General features: G+C 44.3%; 1 protein-coding gene across 2 annotated transcripts in view; it reads right to left on the bottom strand.

Moving 5' to 3' along the window:
• CDKL5 (cyclin dependent kinase like 5) overlaps nucleotides 1-17,412 on the bottom strand; it is a 214,550-nt gene extending 197,138 nt beyond the window's left edge. For both annotated transcript variants that reach the window (XM_055123544.1, XM_004612219.2), the window contains exon 1: nucleotides 17,312-17,412. The gene's annotated coding sequence lies outside the window, so the exon portion shown is untranslated. The remainder of the gene's footprint in view (nucleotides 1-17,311) is intronic.
• Nucleotides 17,413-24,082: the final 6,670 nt, after the last annotated feature.

Below are 24,082 nucleotides of genomic sequence, written 5' to 3'. Positions count from 1 at the left end.
TGATGCCATGGATGGGAAGCCGGCCCCACATGCTGGGGGAAAAGGCAGTTGGGACGGAGAAGGGACCCACAAGTGAATGATGATTGGAAGGCTTGCCCGGGATGGGAGATGTGTGCTGAAAGTGGACCAAGGACCAAGCACGATGACGTCCTAATATCTGTACTGCAAATCATAATACCCAAAAGTATAGAGTAAGAAGGATTGTCCGTGCCACAGAGGCAGGGAGTGGGGTGGGGTGGGGGTGGCGAGTGGGACACTGGGAACTACGGTGGTGGGAAATGTGCACTGGCGGAGGGATGGGTGCTTAAGCACTGTGTGAGTGAAACGTCATCATGCAAATGTGTAACTGTATCTCATGGTGATCCAATAAAACTTCTTTTGAAAATAGGCAAAGCTGGGGCTGGAGTGCTAACAGAGGGTCAGCCTGGGCCCGATCCCTGGCACCCTACATGGCTCCCCAAGTGCCATCAGAGATGATCCCTGAGAGAACAGCCAGAAGTAAGCCCTGAGCACTGCCAGGTGTGGCCCCAAAACAAACAGGGAAAAAAGGCAAAACTGAAACATAAATAACATGGTAGAGGGGGTGAGGATAAAAGGGAAACCACTGTAAAATCTACCTAATTGGGGAGTATAAGAAACAATAATGGAACTTTCGTTTAATTAAACGAGGTTAAAATGGCAAGGGTAACCAAATGCACTTCTTCCCCCTGAAATAAGAAAACTGGCAGGAACATAATCGCACTCCCCTCCCTTCAATGAAAAAGAGCTGAACTTACTTCAGTCTTGTGACTGTTTAAACTCACAGGGCAACTACTTGGCTCAAAATCTTAGGAGAGACAGGGCGTGAGAGGAGTAGACTGCAACTGAACAACAATAAGAGTTCAACTCAAATCATTAAGTTGAATTGACAAAATTGACAAAAGAATGATGAAGCTTGCTGAGCCAGATGGTGTGAAGCCGCTAGAGGTCACAGAAACTAGAGAGATCCCAACCTTCCCGACATTCCTCCATCAACTGCACCAGGCACGGAGAGGAAAGAGCTCTCAGGAGTGTTCACTGTGGTGTAGACATGAGGGGAGGAAGCTGCAGCTGTGCCTTGGGAGGAAGAAACAACCGGGAAGGCCTCTGTCGCTATCTGCCTTATGGAAGACAAGCTTTTCAACTGTAAGAGAAATAACTTCAAGCACTTCTACCTTTCCCTTGGTGGAAACTCACTGCAGCTGGGAAAAGGAGTGCGCACCCTTCTGAAAGAAGAGCAGGTTTCCACTCTATATGCACCACAACAACTAAGGGAGGGGCAAGACCTTGGACTTGGATGCAGGCCTCCACCCGGTTTAATCAGTACAAATGTTCACAGACCACCACCACCAAGCCAACAAACCTCCAGTTACAAATTAACAACAGAATACGAATGCAGGGAAGGAGACCCTCTCTAAGGCACAACTCACAAGGAAGACCTGAAACTCAAAATCATAAAACACGCCTCCACAAATTATCTCTAGGAGGATGTGATGCACTAAGAATAACCATAGCAATAAGCAATCTCGAAGCAGTCCAATTCCTGAGTCAATTAGCTCTGCTCGCTACACTAAAAGCCTAGCAAAAGGGAAGACGGACCCACTCACAGGCATAAAATGTATGTCTCTACTATTCTACAAAACAAGTCAGGTTTGCAACAAGGGCAAAGGGAAAAAAAAGCACTCCAAAAAACTGAAATATCAGAGGACACATAATCAGATGTTGGAAATATTGTAAATAAAACCCGAAAATATCCTAAATAAAACCTATGAATTATATGGTGCAGGCTCTAACCCAAAAGGTGAAAATCAAATAAAGCCAATGGGGCATTCAACAAAAAGATGTAATCTATAAGAAAGAATAAAATGATAGTGTTAAAAAAAAGGTTGAGTGATAAAAAGAGCGAAAGTGTTAAGAGAAATAAAGAGTACCGTAACAGGCTCATCAGTAGAATCAAGGGGGCCAATAAAAGAATTAGCGAACTTGAAATATGTCAAACAAAATTACCTCCAACCGAAACACTAAAAGAAAATAGAATCTTAAAAGAAGCACACAAGAACTGAGCCAATCTGAAAGGCTCTAGATATAAACACAGTAATAACTGGAATCACAGAAAGAGGACAGGTAATGGCACAAAGAAATCTTTTTAGATATAATGATGGAAAATATTTTAAAATTAATCTAAGTCATCTAACCACAAATCCCAGGTAATAACACCAAAAAAATTACTGCCACTCAGCACCAATACTAAATTCCATACTAAATACTAAGGGCAATGCTAAATTCCATAATTTCTTCCATTTCCACTCCTTAAAAACCAAATACTTGGCGGGGATGGAGCAATAGCACAGCAGGTAGGGCGTTTGCCTTGCACGCGGCCGACCCAGGTTCGATTCCCAGCATCCCATATGGTCCCCTGAGCACCGCCAGGAGTAATTCCTGAGTGCAGAGCCAGAAGTAACCCCAGTGCATTACCAGGTGTGACCCAAAAAGAAAAAAAAATACTTGGGGCCAGAGCAATAATACAGTGGGTAAGTGGCCTTGCACACGGATGACCCGGATTTTATCCCCAGCATCCCATGTAGTCCCCTGGGCATTGGCAGGACTAGTTCCTGAGTGCAGAGCCAGGAGTAACCCCTGAGCATCGCTGGCTGTGACCCAAAACTCAATTAAAAAATAAAAACCAAACACTTCCGTCAACATGATCCCCAGGTCATCAATTCAACTACATTTGATGGTCACCCCACAACATACAAGTCGAGCTCTGTAAGTGATCTAGACCGTAACTCTGTGATCTAGCTATAAGAGAGTCTGAAAGTATGAGTTTTCTGAGGAAAGTGGGAAAATATTAAGAGAAGCAATCAAAATGTTGAAAAAGTATTCAAAAGTCTACTACAGAGTGTTAAAATTTTTTTGATCTTCCACATAACTAACAACTAACTGTATGACGCACTGTTTGGTGAAATCACTGCATCCCAGAGGGCCTTTCTGTAAGGCAAGTATTTTACCACAATGTGGTAACATATTTCAAATCAGCTCCCCAATTGGAAGGACATAAGCAGTCATCTGGAAGGGTAGAAAGCCACATGATAAACAAATATTTTCATAGGATGTCAGTTTTGCCCTGTGTTAAATAATGTACAACGCAAATGAACATATGCACACGAGTCTATTATGTGCTAGAGCTCGGCATTTCAATGAATTCATGTGATAGATCATAAAAAAAATCTCATCACTCTTACAGAAGAACAACTTTGTTCCTCTCGTCTACCATACTATAAACATTGGCAGAAAATTTTTAGCAATCCCACAGGGAGTTATTAGCACCTATAGTCATACACCTGTGTGGATCCAATTATGACAATTATGGCAGAGACTGGTGACTAGATATGTGATGAGCAGAGTAGGAGATGCACTAGATAAGTACATGATAGAGAATTCTCCACTGAAAAAGGAAGCAGGCACTAGCATAAGGGGACAGGGAGACAGGGTGAGGAAGGGCAGAAGAGTTTGCAGGAAAAGGGCACCATTCCTAAGAAATGTCTATTGGTGGGGAAGGCGTTTGCCTTGCGTGCACCCGAGCTGGGTTCAATCTCCAGCATCCCATAAGATCCCCCAAGCACCTCCAGGAGTGATTCCTGAGTGTAGAGTCAAGAGTAACCCCTGAGCACTGCCAAGGGTGAGTCCCCCCTCCAAAAAATGTCTGTGTACCAGGTAATACACTCAGGTTACCAAAGTCAATATTTCATGTCTCTAGGAAGCTTACAGTAGAAAACTTAAGACATGTACTTATCCACTTTTCAAAAATCCCACTCCAATTTAGACTCCACATTTTAGTATTTCCTTTATAGACTCGCAGGTCAAAATGAAAATGGGCAGGAAGACAAAAAAAAAAGAAGACATAAAGAAAAAAATTAAGAGTGTGGGGGCCACAGGAGTAAGCCCTGAGCACCACTGGGTATGTCCATAAAACCAAAAAAAAGTGGGGTGCAGTTGGGTTCAATCCCCGTCAGTGAATATGGTTCCCCAGCCACTGCCAGGTTAACTCCTGAGCACAGAGCCAGGAACAGTCCCTAAGCACCATCGGGTATGGCCCCACTCCCACCCCAAAATAAAAAACTGTGGGTGGAGGCATTCCTGCTGTGAAAGCATGTAAAAGAAATCCATGGTATTTCTTCCTTTTCTCCCAGTTTCAAATGCTAGGTCTTTGATTTATGTCTGGATAAGCTGTCTGCCCAAAAAACCCTTTCCTCAACCTGCCATCCCAGACCTCCTTTATGACTCTTCACAAACACTCAATCATTGCCTTTCCCTTAAGTCTGTCTTAAGTGCACCTCTTCTGGCCTTGAGTGCCAGCACCCAGGATTTCCATCTGAAAGTGCAGATCATCCAATACATTAGTCACTGCTTCCTGCCTCTTCTGCTGGATTACGAACCCCATAAGGGCAAAGCACCACAACTCGGCTTTGTATCTCCATCCACTTATCCTTTTAGTTGCCTGAACAACAGTGACACTGAGATATTGAAGGTTGCCCTAGCAAAAGGTCAGTCAAAAAAAAAAACCAAACAAATATGCCCTTCCTTTCCAACTCTGTGGAGAAAAAGACTCAAAAACACAACATAAGTCAAGGACAGTCACTCTGAGTGATGAAGACAGCACTAGAACAAAACTTAACAAACTCTGAAATCTGAAAGCAGGTAACTCTTGTATAATAAATGCCCTGAGCTAGATAGAAGTGAAAACAGAAATGAAACAAGCCACTCAAACACTTTAAGTTACCTGCATTGAAGAAGAAAGATTAAAGCAATAAAGAAAGAATATAGAATAGATGCAGTTATAGAATGGTTCAAGTCAGCTGAATAATTCAGAGTCAAAGTTAGAGACTACATCAAATGGGGAAATTTCAGAAACAAGGGATATAACTCGGTGATAGAATGCAGCTTTTGCATACTTGAGGCCTTGGGTTTCGTTCCCAGCAACAGTTTCCAAAAAATCAAAATATAGATTTCAAAGGAATATTTTCAGTAGGGAGATAACACTGTGGTTATTTTTCTATACATAGAAATAGATATATAGATATATATCTATATATATACACAAACAAAGTGTACAAAGTGGGCAACAGCATTCTATACAAGCAAAAACTAAGCTTTACACCAGGAAAGATTTGAACAAATGCTCAGCCAAACATTACTATGGCAAGCAAAAAAAAAGAATGCCTGGAGATTTTTTAAAAACATAAGCATGTAGGGATACTTACTGGGGATGCAGAAAGGAAACAGTCAGGATATATAAAGGCTTTATAGCACTTTTACATAGATAAGCTCACTTGAACATAAAAAGCCTGACAGAGAGCAGTTTAGTATAAAGGATGATAAGGTCACAGAATGTGAACCAAATTTGAAATAGTTCTTGCTATTATACTAGCAAATGTACTCTTGCTAAAGATAGTGCTCCTGTGGGCCGAAGAAATAGTACATAGGTTAAGACATTTCCTCTGCATGCAAGCAACCCTGGTTCCATCTGTGGCATTGCATATGAACTCCTGAGCACAGAAGCAGGAGTAAGCCCCAAGCACCACCAGCTGTGGCCCCCAAACTCTCCCCGCACAAAATTAAGATGGAGCTCCCAAACCAGAGCAACCCAAGTTCTCTGATAAGCATCACAGGAACTGGGGACGTGGGTCAGCTGCTGGAACTGAGCTCAATCCCCAGAATGGCCCAACCTGGCCACCAGAGCACATCCTTGTGTGGCACCGGGGCACAGACCACAGGGTAGAGCTCCCACAACAACGAGAACGTATGAAAACACCGTGGGTGCTCAAATGAGATTTCACAAAATAGAAATGCTGGAAAACATTAAATTGGACCTAAGACACTGCATTAGGCACTTCATAATTGATAATTATTTCATTAAGATATTAAATACCTAAAACAGACTAAAGGGGGGGCCAGCAAGGAGTTTTAAATGGGGGGGGCGGTTGGGGAGCGGGAGAACCAGCAAGGAGTTTTAAGTTTAAATATGAAAAAGAGCTACATTGTTAGAACAAAAAATTTTAATTCAGTTATAAATAGAAATGACATTCCTATATAAGGTTAACAGGGTGGTGAAGGAGAAACGACTTTAAAAACAATGGAAAAAGTATCACACATGACAAGCAATCCATCAAAACAGCTGATGCAAATTTTTTTTTTCTCTTTGGGTCACACCCAGAGATGCACAGGGGTTACTCCTGGCTTTGCACTCAGGAATTACTCCTGGCAGTGCTCAGGGGACCATATGGGGATGCTGGGAATCGAACCCAGGTCGGCCACTTGCAAGGCAAATGCCCTACCCGCTGTACTATTGCTCCAGCCCCTGATGCAAATTTTTTAATAAGGGTCAGAGAGAGGGTTGAATTGGCTGGAATACATGAAGCACAGGGTCAGCTGATCCCCAGCACCAAATGGCACCCCCACCCCCCAGTACCAGTGGGAGTGACATCCAAGGACAGACCCAGGAGCAGGCCCCCAAATGCGCAACAAAAACAAAACAAAATTTTAATGAGATGAAAGAAGAATAGTGTGCTTTTACAGGGACTGTGACCTTTCTGGTAAATTATCAAGGTTCCACAGAGCTAAAACTCTTTGTTTTCTGTAGCATTTCAGTTCATGTCACACCTCTGCTAAAAACCTTCAATAGCTTCCCAGGAGACTGAGGACAAGTTCAAAAACCCAGCAGCTGGCCTACTAAAGCCTTTTCAAGACAACAGCACCACCCCCCACTCCCCATTTCTTTCTGCTCCATCACCTGCTTCTCTTTCCAACCACACTGGATTTCTTTCATTTCTTTAAAAGGATTCTTTCAAAACGCCTCTGTGTGTGTGTGTGTGTTTGTGTGTCTGTATATGTGTGTGTATATCTCTAGCATCTTCTACTGAGAAGTTAGTTCACCAACCAGAATATGGATACAACCAACGTTACTTCCTTTGTGCATGCGTGTGAGTGCACACATGTACACGCCACGCACTACATCATCCCCACCTTGATTTTCAAGGCTATGCTGTCTGTCCCTTTCATTTAGAACCCAACCCAGAGGTGGGAGAGGTAAGGTGCTTGCCTCACACTCACCGTACTTGGGTTCAATCCCAGGTCCCCCCATATGGTTCCCTGAGCACTGCCAACTGAGTACCAAGCCAGGAATAAGCCCCCAAAACAGCCAGGTGAGGCCCCAAAAGCAAAACAAAACAAAACAAGCCCTTCAAGAACCCCCTCCAGTTTCTATCAGCCTGATATACAGCAGCTAGTAACTATTTGCTAAATAAAGAATGAATCCTTCGGAGGTGGAACAGATTATTTTAGAAAAACTTAATTGCTAAAGTATGAAACACCAAACTGCACATTAACTTTTGTCTATCTCAAGTAATTTCAATTAACAAACCTTTCTGTTGGCATTACTAATATTAAATTTAAGTGGTAATATTACCAATAATAATTATAACCAATTAAAGTAAATTAAAATACAAGAGACTGAAAAATCAAGGTGGGATGTAGATAAATTCTAGGATATATAGGTTTTGTAACCTCTGAAGGAACCTAGTAACAGGAAACTAGTTTCAACTCTTGGCCAATTCTATCTGGAAAACTGGACAAGGTCAAGTAGTAAGATTCTCTTCAACTATTTTTTTCACCATTTTTTCTCTGCCATATCTTCTTCACATATATGTAGGCATAATCTGACTGCAGTATACTTTTATACTTGCAAGAACCTAATCTTTAAACATAATACAGATCTAAAAACTGAGATCTATGAAGCCAGAGCAACAGTACAGGTAGGGTATTTCACTTACATGCAGCCAACCCAGTTCGACCCCTGGCATCCCATATGGTCCCCTAAGCACCACCAGGAGTGATTCCTGAGGGCAGAGCCAGGAGTAACCCCTGAGCATCACCAGGTGTGGCCCAAAATAAAAGCAAAAAAACTTGAGATCCATCATTTCAATTTACAAAAAAAATTAAAACAATAAAAAACAAATTAATAACGTATTTAATAGAGTTGGAAAGATAGTACAGAGGGTGCTTATCTTGCTTGCATCAGTCCAAGTTTGATCCCCAGAATCCCATATGGTCCCCTAAGCCCACCAGGAGTGATCCCTGAGTGCAGAGCCAGGACTAAGCCCTGAGCACTGCTGGGCGTGGCCCAATAGAAAGGAAGGGAGGGACAAAGGGAGGAGGGAGAGAAAAAAATAATGTATAAAATCTAACCATATATTTTACCTTCCAGAAACCAAAGTTACTACTTTCAAAATCATTGTTTTTCATCTAAGTCAAAACAGTCACACTGCAGAAAGCACTTACATTCTACTCTTTGATATTACATGTTTCTCATACAAAGACTACAAATTCAGAACAGTATCATATTCATAGCCATTAACGGTTGAAAAAATCTATTTTGAGCCAGTTATGATTGAATTTACAGTAAACTATTATTATCAGAGCAGAGTTCCAGCTAATCTGTTATTAAAAATCCAGGCACAACCTAGCACACAAGGAGTTATTGATTTACCAGCCTGGTACTTATAAGGGTGACTTTTCACAGATAAATGTTCATCTATGGGCAATGGAAAATAGACACAGTTTCCAGAACACTTCACTTGCAACCAAACCACTGTGTTCCTGTTATATGTACACAAAAATTAGCCTTTCTGAACTACTGTACCAAGTTCCATCTATTCACACATATAAACTGAGCAAAGGCAAGTAAGCGCCTGTGAACTTAGTGGAGACCAACCGATTCTGAACAACTCATTCCCAAGTTAGTTTTACCTCCCACCTCCCCCAGGTAACTACAATTTAAAAATGCAGACAGGGAAAAAGCGGCAATAGTGCCTTGCAGGTTAAGCTGTTTCTAAATCCCCTAATAATCCGGTCTGAATCAACATAGAAAGTAGACAATGTGTTTGAATACCTAAATTTAATGAAGCTTGCTCTATGGCATGCACAGTAGGCATGAATCTCAGAAGGGAGATTAAAACTCAAACAATAAAATATGCCATGCTTTTGATTTAAAACTCAAGAAAACCAATTATTTTTGCCCACAGTCTTAAATTGTAGTTTTTTTTCTTGCCCAATAATTTTATCACTCTAACCTGAATCCCTTCTTTTCTGCTTTTTCAACATTTCACTAAGAACATCCTATTCATTTGCTGGTTTAAAACAGATCAAGACGCAGGGTGGGAACAACAGTATAGCAGGTATGGCACATGTTTTGCATACCACTGACCTAAGTTTGATCCCAGCATCCCATATGGTCCCATACACCAGGAGTGACTCCTGGGTGCAGAGTCAGGAGTAACCCCTGAGTCGGCAGGTGTACCCCGCAAAACTAAATAAAAATAAAACAGGTCAAAAACAAAGTCAAACCAAAATCACAAAGGCAAAGTAATCGGTACAGTTACAGTACTGTCCTTTATACTATGCTATTATTACCTTTCGAAAAAAGCTTTGGAAAATACAAAAATGCTAAGAAATTGGAACATGCATAAGGTATTTTTAAAAGGCATATATTTTAAGATCTACATGATTTCATTTTTGTTCAGTGTCTGAAGAAAAAGAGATTCAGGGGGAGGCAAAAAAGATAAAAAAAAATTCATGCTAGCAAGAAGGATCTTTTCGGGTGATGGAATGTTCCAAAATTGGACTGTAGTGTTGGTTATGTAACTGCATAAAATTTACCCCCGAATCATTGAATGGCACAATTAAAATAGGTGGATTTTATCATATGTAAAGTACACCTCAATAAAGCTGCTTAAAATGCATATTGAGGGCTAGAGAGGCAGTACAGGAAATAAGGCACATGTAAGTAGCAGATCCGAGTTTGAGCCCTGAACACTACTAGTTGTCACACCTGAGCAGAAAGCCCACGTGCCAGCTGTGGCCCCAACCCACACATAGCTTCTTCTCTACCCCTCCGCCCCCCAAAAAATTTAAAAACCTGGTAAACATATCTATAAGAACTTGTTTTCTGTATAGTCCCCATCTATGTAGAACAACTGTCCTGCTATGACCAAAATTATTTCCGGCCTGATGTTCTAGAACATTCATCACTTCTTTCTAACTTTGTAGTCAGTGACAAAAGTGACTCTCATCAATGACAGAGTAAGATGTTAAGTTCTTTGCCTCCCTAACATGAACCTCTCCGTGTTCCTTTGGACTGAGCTACTGCTCAGCTTCTTACGAGGAGCCTCGTTTGAAAACCCACACCCAAAGCAGAGCGCCAGCTCCATGGGCTGGCGCGCAGGCTTGGCACGAAGGAGGCCTAAGTTCGATCCCTGGTACTGCATGGTCTCTGAGCACTGCCGGGGCAACCGCCAAACACAGAGCTGAGAGTAGACCCAGAGCATCACCAGATACACAGAAATAAAAATAACATTTTTTAAAAATGAAAGGGTACATGCACAGAAGACAGCTGAGTGGTAGAGTGTCTGCTTTTCCACGGATGGGGCTGCAATTTCCATTCCCCCCACCATCCGATATGTGATTTCCCCAACCCCACAACAAAAATGTGGGGGTTTCTAAGCACACCGCCACCAAGTGTGTGTATAGGCACAACCACCAAGCACAGAAGTATCATGGCCAAGTGTATGCAGCCCCCGGTCATCGCAACACCAACAAAGGGAAGGAAAAGGTAAAACACGCCCGGACACAGACACAATCACAAGAGGTCATAAGTAGCAAAAAAACTTTACTTTCAAATAGAAAATTCTTTGTCAGCTTTCAGCTTCTAAGAACCAACAGCAACATATCACTGTAGACGTCACCTGCAGGTTTTTTTTTCACTGAGGTCATAACAATTACCCATCTGCAATGGGTACCATTTCCCCTCAAGAGTGCATCTAAACGACAAAATTGAATTCAAGGAGCATCATCATAGCCTTTATTAGTGTAGCAAATTTAATCAAAGTCAAAAGTTATAATGGAACATGTAGAAACATGAAATACCAGTGGTTAATTAGAAATAGCTACCTCATGTTGGGTGTAAGTCATTATGTAGCATTGTAGCACTGCTGTCCCGTTGTTCATCGATTTGCTCGAGTGGGCACCAGGAACGTCTCCACTGTGAGACTTGTTACTGTTTTTGGCATATGGAATATGCCATGGGTAGCCTGCCAGGCTCTCTCTCCCGTGTGCACGGGATACTCTCAGTAGCTTGCTGGGCTCTCCGAGAGGGTCAGAGGAATCGAACCTCATTCTGTGTTCAGGGGTCACTCATACAGGTACTGAGGACCTTATGTGGTTCTGGGGATTGAACTTTGTCAGCTGTATGCAAGGCAAGTGCTTACTTTCAGTACTATCTCTTCAACTCCCAAGTTATTTTTTAAGTGCATTTTTTAACAGAAAAATTGTGCTTGAAGTGTACAGGACCTCCAAAATATACCTTTCACCAAAACTAGTTCTCCCTTTGTCATTTCAGTTACAATTAGTGATTAAAATACTCACTTATTTTGGGGGTCACACCTAAAATTGCTTGGCATCCATTCTCAGCTTGGTGTTAGGCTATCAAGTACCATATTAGTGGTACTTGAAGGTCCAAATGGGGGTGGGGTTTGAATTCAGACCTCCCACGTGCAAGATATGCACACCAGCTCTTTGCGCCACCTTCCCAAATCCAATATTGACATTATTCTAAATTAAAAATCTTAGTTTCCACTTGAGTTGACTCTGGGTATTCTGTGCACTGTGGTTTAGACCAATAGGTTTTGACAACTATCATACAGACTAATTTCCGTGTCCTGACAGTGCTTCCCTTGTGTTTCTATGACTAGGCTATACTCAGCGGTTGTCCAGTATATTTTGTTTACTAATCCTTTGTCAGGTAACATGTTTTATAAGGTTTTTCTCCCTGTTTGGAACTTACCTTTTCCTTTTGACTAAATGATCCTTCACTTAACTTATTGCAAATGAGCCAAGGTAATCTATTTTCACAGAATCAGAGCCACGAATTGGTTGGTTTTCGAAGTTTAGATATATAAAAATCATTCATTAACTTTAATGTCATGGGTTTTTTTGTTTTTACTTTTTGGGTCACACCTGGCAATGCACAGGGGTTACTCCTGGCTTCGCACTCAGGAATTACTCCTGGCGGTGCTCAGAGGACCATATGGGATGCTGGGAATCGAACCCAGGTCAGCCACATGAAAGGCAAACGCCCTACCCACTGTGCTATTGCTCCAGCCCCTTTAATGTCATGTTTTAAAGCATAGTTTTTGTACCTTGCTCTGGAAAGTTTTGCCTCAAAGCCCCTTCTTTCCATGGGCCAAATAGGATAACACATTCGCCTGAGTTTTGCACTTTCGTTTGCGGAGTGGGGAGGAGGAGACAATTACACGGAATCTTTCTGTCCCTCCCTCCTTCTCCCCCTCCCAGGAGTGACCCCCTAGTGTGCTCAGAGGAATAAAAAATGGCTTTAGGGATTTGATCCAGAATTCTGCAGGATACAAGACAAATAATTATGTACAACCTTCATCTATGAAGAAACAGAAATGATGACCAGAGTAAGAAAAGTCTGCACTCCAATTGTCCTATCCAGTTGTGCTTAAAGACCTGAGTGTCAGGAGTGGATGTCAGGAGGCCTCGCCAGTGTAACCCATGAGTTCCAGGAGGCATATTTCTAACACTAATGCCACTCAGAAGTGAGGGACAAACAGGAACTCGAAAGATATTTGGGGAATCAGGTTCCTAAAGAGAAGCAGAAAGTATGTTTTGAAGAGCACAGGTTCAAGTCAGACCGGTTTGGATGCAAGTTTGCCTCTGTGGCTAACTAGCTAGGTAATCTCAGCCAATTATTTTCTCTCACTGAGCTTATTTGGTCAACTGTAAATGGAGAGAGAAAAAAAACACCTCCCTCACAGAGATGTGGTGAGAACATATGTATACACATATGCCCATGCATGTAAATTATTTAACATGGTATCTGGGACTCGATACGTCTCAATACATGGACTATTAGCATTTATTTTTACAAAGTGCCAGACTGCCCCCCAAAAGTGATCACACCCAAAACCTGACCCTAATAAGAACTATCTCAGACACAAATGTGTCCCAAGTAGAGTTTCGCTTAATTCGAAGTCCACTGTCAACACAATTTCAAAGACCTGAACGGGCAAAGTCCTTCTAACCAAATAAATATTGTTCTGCTAATTCCCAAATCTGAATTGCTGACATATTAGCAGGCTCTGCAACAGAAGGTCCTTGCTCTTGGCTTTCATACCCATCAACAGAACTGCACCCACGTTTACCTCTCAGTATTAACAAGTATACAAACTTGAATGAGAAATGAGGCCAGATCTTTGAATAATACAGCCAATCATGAGCTGCTGTATTTTTTTAAATTCTAGAACACACACCATTCTGGAGTAGCCAGCACCCCAGCTTGGAGGCATAATTTCTCTTTCTTTGCTTTATGGGACTCTCATATATTTTCCAGATAAAACTATTTACTTCACTAAATAAAACATTCATCCCAAGCACTAAAATAATGCATCACCAACAAAATATTTCTAAAATTTAATTAAAGATTACAAATTAGTGGGCGAGAGAGGTAGTTTAGGGGTTAAGGTGCTTGCTTTCTCATAGCTGACTTTGGTTTGAGATCCTCAACACCACCACATAATGGTCCCAAGTGATCCCTGAGCACAGGATAAGGAGTAAGACCGAAGTACTACTGGGCGTAGTCCCAACACACACACATACATACATACACACACAAAATAAAAATAAATTGGAAAAGCCTCCAAAAGCAGAAAGTTTAAATGTGGTGTTTTAATTGCATTCTTTTCACAAATTGAAATATGCAACCCACGAGACACCATCACAGGTGGTAAAAAACCTTTAAGACTATCTCCTCCTCTAACAAAAAGAAACAACAGAAGGGGCTGGAGCGATAGCACAGCAGGTAGGGCATTTGCCTTGCATGCCGCCAACCCGGGTTCGAATCCCAGCATCCCATTTGGTCCCCTGAGCACTGCCAGGGGTAATTTCTGAGTGAAGAGCAAGAGCCAGGAGTAACCACTGTGCATCATCGGGTGTGACCCAAAAAGCAAAAAAAAAAAAAAAAAGAACAGAAAACATACCTGATGTTGGAAAACATCTAAAACTTCTAAAATTATTAAATTCTGAACCTCATAAGCATATTATGAGAATATATGAATACACATACCTTCATGTGAACAAGTTATCTGCCATTTTTGACTTTTAAAGACACTTGTTACTTCAAATTTTGCTATTCTTATACCAAAATTAAGGACTATATAATGGGGTTCCCTTACATTTTTTATCTATGTGTGCTAATTCCTTTCTCTTCAGTGTCTTCTGTTATTATTTGGTATCTATTTATTGCAGAAAAAGTTAGATCTCCACACAAACTGCCCCAAAATAAGCACTATTCGAGCATAACTTCTAATTCCTAGAAAAATTCAAAGAGATAACCACCCAGTTTTCACAGTGGAAAAAGAAAAAGATGTCTGACACATGGAAAGGGCTTATGTTCTCTGCTCACTTTTTTATAAATTTCCTATAGCCAAATCCTCAGATGTAGCTGAACTTTCTACAGCAAAGTAAATTGAAACGTAAATCATAATAAAAGGTTAAGTTTCTGCAACAGAAGCCACTGTCATCTCCAACAATGCAACTATTGTTCAAAGAGTCAAACAGATTCTTGGATGCACAGTGGTGAGGCAAGGATGATGGCAGGGGCGGGGGGGGGGGGGTGCTGAAGAGAGGTAAGAGTACTTAAAGGAATTTATCCACCTTTGTACTTCAGTTTATAATGTAATAATACTACACTTTCAATGTAGAAATACCATGTCAAATCTGGTTCTCATTAAATGAGACAGCCTTAGCCCCATGGAACATATGTAGAAAAGAATACATCTGATTCACAATCAGTCAACCTTCCATTACTCATCTATGCTATATGACCCTGCAATTTCCCCTCAATGGGAGTCTTTTCTTTTAAAACCCCAGGGAATACTGTAGATGCCACACTCCAATTTAAATGACTCCAAGAAAATCACAGTGAAAATAATGGCTGATTTCATCCAGGGAACATGTATTAGTAAAAATGAAAAACCTGATAAAGAGGGGGAAAATCCCTACTATATGTCCCTCAGTCATGAATAAATCACAAATCTGGGGAGAAGGGAGAAAAGGAATCCTTTCAGGAAAGAAACCAACCAATCAAAAACACCTACTTCCAATTATTTCTTAATATGTCATGTGATTTTTTTCCTCTAAGCTTAGGAAATAAAATCAGAATACTCGATTGCTTTTTCACATATAGACATTTGTCAAATTAACCGCTGGATTATGTTAAAATGGTCAGCCAACTCAAAGGGATTTGGCATCCTCTCCAATGGAGGACATCCCCCCCCACCCTAACTCCCCTGAAACGGCCGACTATTTAACAATCTTGGAATAATTAACTTTATTCAGCATGCTTCGTTTGGAGTTCTATTATTTCATACAGCCAAACTAAAACATTTTTCCTAATTAGGTTTCCTTGTACTTGTGAAATGCTCAGTATACACTGTGCTGGCAGCTTTAGTTCTACAGCTTCTCCCCTGGCTCCTCCCCCCTCCACCCGAGGGGTGGGGGGGGAAGATTTCCTTCCCAAATGTTCTCTTCTCTGCATTTGTCAACAGAAACACCCACTGGTGGTGTCAAACTGGTAATACTGCTGCAGGCTTCCTTACTCCTGTTCCAGTGTCAACGCCAAAAATGCTCAAACATAAAATAGTACTTTTAATAAAGAAATCAAAATAAAGAAATCATAAAGGTACTCAAGTATCGTGTCTTTTAAAAGAAATCTATTTCTTTTAAAAATCTATTATTAATGAACCCTAATTGGATTGTTAAATACAAGATTACATGAGACAACCCCCCCCCACCCCGCAATCAGCACTAGACATACAGGGGCAAGGAAACATAGATTCTTAACATTTGACAAAGAAAACATGTTTAAATGCTCAAAGGACCACGAAGGAAATTTACATGTAAATGTCATTCGTGTATAATGCCGAAGAGCCTCCGTATAGATGTCTTTTCTGTAACCCCACAGCAAGAAAGGAACGAGCTGGAAACGTTCCAGATGTTACCTAAAACAAGAATCCTATTCTATACATATTTATGTCTCCTGTTTCAGTCGAACGCTCTCGGGCAAATTAATTTGTGTAATCTTTTACATTAACTCCAAAACCATTAACGCGCAAACAACCCCAATTCCGATGCACGGAGAGAAATTGTTCGGTGTCTGCAATACTTTCCAAAATCAGCTTAAATTCCAGCCAATTAAAAGCGATCGTGTGAAAGAGAACGCTGATCTGCAACTACTTTAATATCCCGGGATCCGTCTAATCTCACACCGGAGATCCTAAGGTCAGGCTTTTCTTCCTCGGGCATCTGTGCGCTAACAGTCAAGTCAAGCGGAAAAATAACCCCCTCAAGGAAGATCTGCCTTTGCCCTGAAATTGGTCCGGGTTCTTCTGGATCCCCCAGCGCGGGCTCCAAACGCGCGGAGGCGAACAGGACCTCCGCGTTGGGGAAGACGGTGTCAACCCCCAGGATTTCGTTTCTGTAAGGGTGCAAAGGTACGAAGGTCTGGGAAGGAGCCGATCTCACCTTCTCCCCGCTGAGCCAGCCGTGAAGTTTCACGGCAGCGCCCGAAACTTGTTCCGGGGAGACTGGAGGGGCCCGGGGCAGGCGCCGGGTCGCGCGCCCACCCCCGCGGGCAGCCAAGGTCAGCAGGGCCGGCGCGGCGGCTGGCCGTCCCCGGCGGGTCCCGGGCTCCCCGGCTCCCTCGGAAGTCGGGCGCGGGGCTCGGGCGCGGGGCTCGGGCGCGGCGGCGGCGGCGGGCAGGGGCTTCCCTCACCGCAAGCCCCCGGGAGCTCGCGCCGCGGGGCGACGGGGCGGGGACGCTGCAGACCCGCCGCCGGGGGAACCTCGCGGGCTGGCCTCGATCCGCCGCCCCTCCTCGCCCCCTCCCGACTGCCGACACCCCCAAAGGCAACCCCAGCCTCTCTCCGGGGAAATCTTGCCAAAGGCGCCGCGGGTCGCCCAAGAGCTCCTGGCGGACCGGAGCGCCCTCGCCGCTTCGCCCGGTTCCGGGGAACCGGCGCCGCCGCCCCTTCTCGCGTCTGCCCGGGGGGACCGGGTGGGTCGCCCCGAAGCGGAGACGCACCGAAAGAAAGGCTGCAAGGCGACGGGACACACGGGAGGGCAGCGATGCGCGGAGGGAGGGTGGCGGCGGACTACTCACCGCGCCGAGTTGCCCACCTCCGGCCGGGGACGGCGCCGCTCCAGAAGCCCCAGTCGCCGCCGTACCTTCCCGGGCGGCAGCGACAACTAATCGAAACCCCCGACCCCGCCCTCTCACTAAGGCGAACGCGCAGCCTAATTTGCTAACTGCCCCGCCCCGGCCGGCCAGCGCGGGCCAATAAAGAAGCTCCTCAAAACTCGCCAGGTCCCGCCTCCGCCCCGCCCACTTCCAGCAGGAGCCAATGCCGAGAGAGCGCTCGTCCTCGGACTCGGGCTCGCGCGCTCCTCCCGCGCCGCTGCTCCTCGCGTCCCCGAGGCCGAATACCGCTGATTCCTTGTATAAGCTCCCCTGCGCGCGCCCGCGAGCGCCGCGCCTCCTCACTCTCCAGGTTTGGTTGCCCCGCCAGGCCCCGGCAACCTGGGCTGGGCGTCTAAGGAGAGGCGGGGCCCGGGACTCGAGCTGTCGCCGGGAAGGAGGGGGACGCGTGTTGGGAGTGAGATCGTGACTGGGAAAGGGGCGGCTGCGAGGATGGGGGGGTGGCGAGGAGGCACGGGGATCCGCCTGTCACTGCGGATAAAAAGGGGGAATCCTGCCTGCGGCACAGCTACCCTGGTCTCTCTCGGGAGGGACACGTGTGGGGTGGGAAGTAGGGAAGGGAGGGGCCGCGGAAGTGGGAGAGAGCGCATTGGGGCTGGAACCGGAGCACTACTCGAAGTAGAGGCTGGACAACGGTTTATCTCTCGTTAATAAAAATAGTAGGAATAGTAATAATAGCGTCCAAGTCCGTTGCCGCTGCTTCCCAACTGTTGGGACTGTGCGTGCACGACGTACATTCATTCTCAAGACTGCGGTCCCTAGGGTGAATTCGGACCAAAGAACTACTAGCTTGAGGATTCCTGACACAGCAGCTGGATGCATGCAAACGGGCTGCTTGATGTATGCAAGCGGCAGCAGCAACCCACAGCTCCGCTCCGGTCCAATGCTCCCCAGCTGGCATGAAAGCAATGAAGTCATCGCCCAACCAGTGGAAATGTAAAGATCTTAATACCCACCACGGATCAGGTTTTCAAGGAGATTGAAGAGGGGTGATGAAAGAAAAGGAGAACCATTACCAACACTACTTTTGGAAAATTAGGAAAGATATTTTTGAAAGACATTGTGAGCATATCCATATAAACCTGCATGAAAATTTCCACTTGAAAATGCAAAGGAAAATAGGGTGCTTCTTTTCTTTCTTTCCTTCCTTTTATTTGGAAAAGCACAGAAAATAGACAGCGTATGAGGTCATAACAGCTACCAAATTAGAAATATGCAGTACTGTAATGGGAAATGGATATCTTGGATAAAATCCATTCCATCTATCCCTGCCTTGAATCTGGTGACAATATGTAGCAATATGCTGGTTTTGGCCACTTGGTGCCAAGCCAACAGGGTTTTCTTTTTTTCTAACGTGGTGAATATTTGACAAGGAAACGGAGGTGCCCACTCTTCAGCTTTTCAGGAAACGTATTAGAAAATCGCACAGAGAGGAACAGTGAAATTAGCAGTGAGGGAAAATGGAGTCAGAGGCAACAGCAGAAAGCTTTGCAGTCTCCTGCCTCCCTCCTTCAGATGCAAAGTAACAGTGCTGTGACTTCAAGCTTCTCCCACATGGAGTCAGAATTCCTGGAGCAATCACTTCATTTTTAGTTCTGTGTCTTTGTCCCAGGAATTGCAGCAGCATTTACCTTTGGATGAAATGAAGAACAGTTTATCTCTGTTGATTCAGAACAAATAGGGAAAAACCAATAACAGAATAAGTTGAGATAGGTCCAATTATTTAACTAGTAATACTTGATGCTTTATAACATGCTGTTTCATATATAGAAATATAACCTACTTAGGGATAGTTGAGCTTAGATCTGGTTTTGAGTAGCAGTGAAGGGTTTCATGGAACCATATCACTGTATCACTGTCATCTCATTGCTCATCGATTTGCTCAAGTGGGCACCAGTAATGTCTCCATTCGTCCCTGTCACGTTCAGGGTCAGGAACATGAGACCCATTATTGTTACTGTGTTTGGCATATAGAATATGCCACGGATAGCTTGCCAGGCTCTGCCATGCAAGATTCTGCATCACTCTCTTCCGAGATCTTTGTTTTAATAGTCTCTGGATCTTGGCCGTTGATGAGATTACATGGTGCCGGGGGCAGTTTGTGGGTGTGACTGCCAAGCTACTGGAAAACTGGGGATCCGGGTAGAGGAGGCCCAGTCCTTATCTGAGCAGGCTTGGAGATCTCAGCCACAGGTCCATCATACCTGGGTTCCTCTGTTGGTTCCTTCATGGGTGAGGCTCATCTGAGCGTGTGGATAGTTGCCTTGAGCATGATTGTTGCTCGGTTCTGGGGGTTTTCGGCTGCCGGAGCTCTGCTTGGGGTGGGGAGGGAAACTCAACCCACCCCCCTCCGGAGTGCCCTGGTGAAGACAGCCTGGCGCAGGGGCAGGACCATATACAGTTCATTAATTGCAATGTTAATCAAAGCTTATATACTTCCTAAGAGTTTAAAATGTACTATGCTTCCATTTAACTGAGCTCGTCTTATGTACAAAGAGCACTAACACTGCTAAAATAATGCCTATTTGCCACTTTTCTTGCATACATTTACAATTGCCAGATAGAAGTAAGAAGGGCCATTCCAGCTAAATAACAAATGAGTACTTTTAAAGTACAAGTAGGCTTTGTGTTGCTGTTTTGTTTGGTTTGATTTGTTTGGGGGCCATACCTGAGGGGCTCAGGGCTTATTCCTGGTTCTGTGCTCAGGGTTTAGTCCTGGTGGTGCTGGGGGGGACCATAACCAGAGTCGGGCACAAGCAAGAAAGAGCTCTCACCCCTATACTGTCCAAGTATAAATTTTTAATCTTCAATTTAGGTGGGACAAGGGGAGAGGGTCAAATAACTTTTCTAATGATTCTCAAAAAAATTTTTCCAAAATGTCCCTCAGCCCAGAACTGAACTGGAATCTGGGAGAAAAACATAAGAATCAGATCAGGGGCTAGAGCAATAGTACATAGGTAGGGTGCTTGCCTTACACGAAGCCAACCCAGGTGGATCCCCAGCACTATACATGGTCCCCTGAGCCTGCCAGGAGTGAGAAAACCCTGAGCACCTGCCCGGTATGCCCCCCAAAAAAAGCAGAGTCAGATCAATGACTAAAGTTCACTGTAAAAAATAAGTGATCAGGGGGCTGGAGCCATAGCACAGCGAGGAGTGTGTTTGCCTTGCACACGGCTAACCCGGGTTCGATTCCCAGCATCCCATATGGTCCCCAGAGCATCGCCAAGAGTAACTCCTGAGTGCATGAGCCAGGAGTAACCCCTGAGCATCGCTGGGTGTGACCCAAAAAGCAAAAACAGAAAATAAGTGATCATACTTACACTGAAATACAATTTGCTGTTTTTCTAAAATTCACATTTAACTGGGCATCCTCTATATGTGCTAAACCTGGCATCCCTGCTAATATGTGGGGCTCAGGATTCTAAGCAAGAGTCTATTAGGCCCCCATTTAGCACAAGCAACTCTTTCAGAGCCTCCTCAGCATCTATTTGGTCTGTTCTCTTGCTAATAAAACCCCAGCTGTGCTCAAGTGTTCTCCTCATCTACATTTCTGAGGTGGTGGATGCTGATTAGTCCATCAATGTGCGACCCAATTAAAGGAAAAAACCTAATATTCAACTATTAGAAGGAGAGGGGTTCTCCCAGTCTGTCCTGCAGGAGGAATGAGGAAGCAAGTACACTGGTTACCACTGGCAGCCATTTTGTGACTAGGAGGAAAAGCCAGCCTTAGATTCAAGCCTACTCACCAAATAAGGCAGAGTCTGAAAATAGAAAGAACTGAGTCGCTTAATTTAACAAACTGCCTTTTCCATGCGTTTAAGACAGTTAGAGTTTTTATTAGACGCCTCAGAAGCATTCTGTTACAATTGTCAGAGCCCATGAGTGCTACTCATCACTTTATAATAAATAAACAAGTGTCATCAAGATGTAAGATGTCTTTATCCAGGATGGATGTGGGACAAGACTGCAAGATTAAATAAGCCTTCTAATCATTGTTGAAGAGCATTTATGAAATGCCCGTTTGGGTCTACCCCTCTTAATGTAATCAAGATCTCGGTAAAAAGCTTAAGAATCAAATAAATGTGTAAATGTGTAGTGTTTGGAGGAAGAGATGAGCATTAGCTATTCTCTGGCATTGCTCAGAGCTTAAATCAGACTATCAGAAATTACTGTGTTCGCTTAAAGTTCATGCCATTTGGGGAAATGTCATCTACGAAATGCTAGTCCAATACCTCAGTTAAAATTATTAAAGGGGGCAAGGAGATAACTCAACAAGCTGAAGTGGATGCTTTGCATACAGAAGCCCAGGTTAGATTCCAGGAACCACATGGTCCCCAGAGCATCTCCTAGTGCGAACTCCCAGACCTGAGCTAGGAGTAGACCCCTACCCACCTCAGCACTGCCAGGTGCAACCAAAAACAAAGAAACGCAAGAAAATAAAACCTATTAGGGGGCCACAGCTATAGCTCAGCAGTACAGCACTTGTCATGCATGCATGAAGTCCTGGGCTCTATCCCCACCTCTGCAAAACATAGATAATAATAAGTAATAAATAAACTATTAAAAGCTCTATTCCTTTCTTGCAGACACTGAGCTTGACCATGCACAAGACATAAAGAATGGAAATGTCAGCTTTAAAAGGACCCCAGAGAAGGGTGATGCGGGCCAATACAGACTAGAGACTGAACACAATGGCCACTCAACACCTTTATTGCAAACCACAACACCTAATCAGAGAGAGAGAACAAAAGGGAATTCCCTGCCATAGTGGCAGGGTGGGGTGGGGGGAGACGGGACTGGGGAGGGGGGGAGGGATGTTGGGTTTACTGGTGGTGGAGAATGGGCACTGGTGAAGGGATGGGTTATCGAACTTTGTATGGGGGAAACATGAGCACAGAGATATATGGATCTGTAACTGTACCCTCACGATGACTCTCTAATTAAAAATAAACTAATAAAAAAAATAAAAAAATAAAAGGACCCCAGAGGGAACAGCACACTGGAACAGAATGCAGGTGTTGGCAAGGCAGCACGATGCACTGGCTCAATCCATCGAGTCCCCAGATTCAGATGCCAGCTCTGGTTTGTTTCTGCGAAAATAATTCAATTTATCTGTGTCTCAGCTTCCTCCTCTGCAAAATAAGGGTGACGGTGTTGATGATGATGACAAAAGTGATAATGATGATGATGATGATGATGATGATGATGATGTTTATGTCATAGATCTAGGCAAGTAACTCTGAAATGCTTAGCATACATCGTAGGACTTTAAGGACTCCTTGCTACTGGGCAAGCTTTCTCCCATAAACTCGAGGCTCTTTGTTTTTGCCCAGTCGCTACTATGACCCATATTTGGGGGGAAACTTGCTAGGGAGGCTGGTGACCCAGAGGATCACACCCCGCCTGTGCTGGTGTGGGCAGAGGACAGGGCAGACGCTGCAGGGGATAGAATGCAGGGCCTCGGGTATGAAATGTTACCCTCCACCAATTTGAGCTGTCTCCAGACCTCAGAAACCATCCTTCTGGCAAACTGGCCTTTCTTGTACCTTCATACTTGACAGTTTCTCTGCCTTTTAGGTCTATTTAAAAAAAATCCAAGGACAAGAAAAATAGTACAGTGAATAAGATGCTTGCCTTGCATGCGGCCAACCAGTGTTTAAGCCACTGCACCCCATAGGGTCCCCTGAGCTCCGCCAAGAGTGATCCCTGAGCACAGAGCCAGGAATAAGCCCTTAGCACAGCGAGATGTGGCCCCCACACAAAAACAAATAAAATCAACCCAATGGCCAGTGGTGTGTCGGAGCGTGCCTTGAAGGTGTGGAACCCTGGGTTGATCCCTAGTACCAGGGGGAAAAAATGGATGAAGAGATAGTGAAGAGGGTAAAGTGTTTGCCTTACACACAGCCAACCCAGGTTTGATCCCCAGCCTCCCATATGTTCCCCCAAGCACCACCAGTGTAATTCCTGAGCGCAAAGATAGAGGTCACCCCTGAGCATCACTGGGTGTGGCCACTCCCCCCCAAATTTTATTCGGAAACTTGAATGTTCTATTTGATTGAAATCCTGGCGCCCTTCCTCATCCTAATGACTATCTGCCAGGCTTGTGGCTCAAGGCAACTAAAATGACCAGGGGGTCAGCCGATTCCCTTTCACTCATTTCTTGTGTGTGTGTGTGTGTGTGTGTGTGTGTGTGTGTGTGTGTGTGTGTGTGTATGTGTGTGTGTATGGTGGTTTGGGGCCAGAACCTACAGCACTCAAAAGTGCTGGCAGTGCTCAGGGTACCATGTGGTGCTGCAGAGAGAACCCCAGGCTCCCAGGTGCAAAACATATGCTCCAGCTCTTTGAGCCTTCTCCCTGGCCCTACTCTTGCTCCTCTGAGGTGGAGTTAAGTTCCCTCACTGAAACGAACTCTCCCGGCCCCGGGGATTTATTCCTAGGATGAAGAGGTGAAAGGGAACCATTAGCAGTTGTCTTGGGGCAGGAATGCCACCCTGCCCCTCCTTCACAGCCCTCCTCACCCTGTGGGCTGCGATTGACCTGTGTTGAGAACATCTGAACGACAGGATTTGCCTCCCCCTCCCGCGCTAGGCAGATCCACTTGCCCACTGTTCGTCCTCCATCGGGGCAGCTGGAGAAGGGAGAAGTCTCAGAGCGCCACGCGCCTGAGAGCTTCAG

Source organism: Sorex araneus, chromosome X (genome assembly GCF_027595985.1).
Source record: "Sorex araneus isolate mSorAra2 chromosome X, mSorAra2.pri, whole genome shotgun sequence".
NCBI lineage: Eukaryota > Metazoa > Chordata > Mammalia > Eulipotyphla > Soricidae > Sorex > Sorex araneus.
Note: the sequence above shows the minus strand (reverse complement) of the source record. Positions and strands in the feature narration are given on the sequence as shown.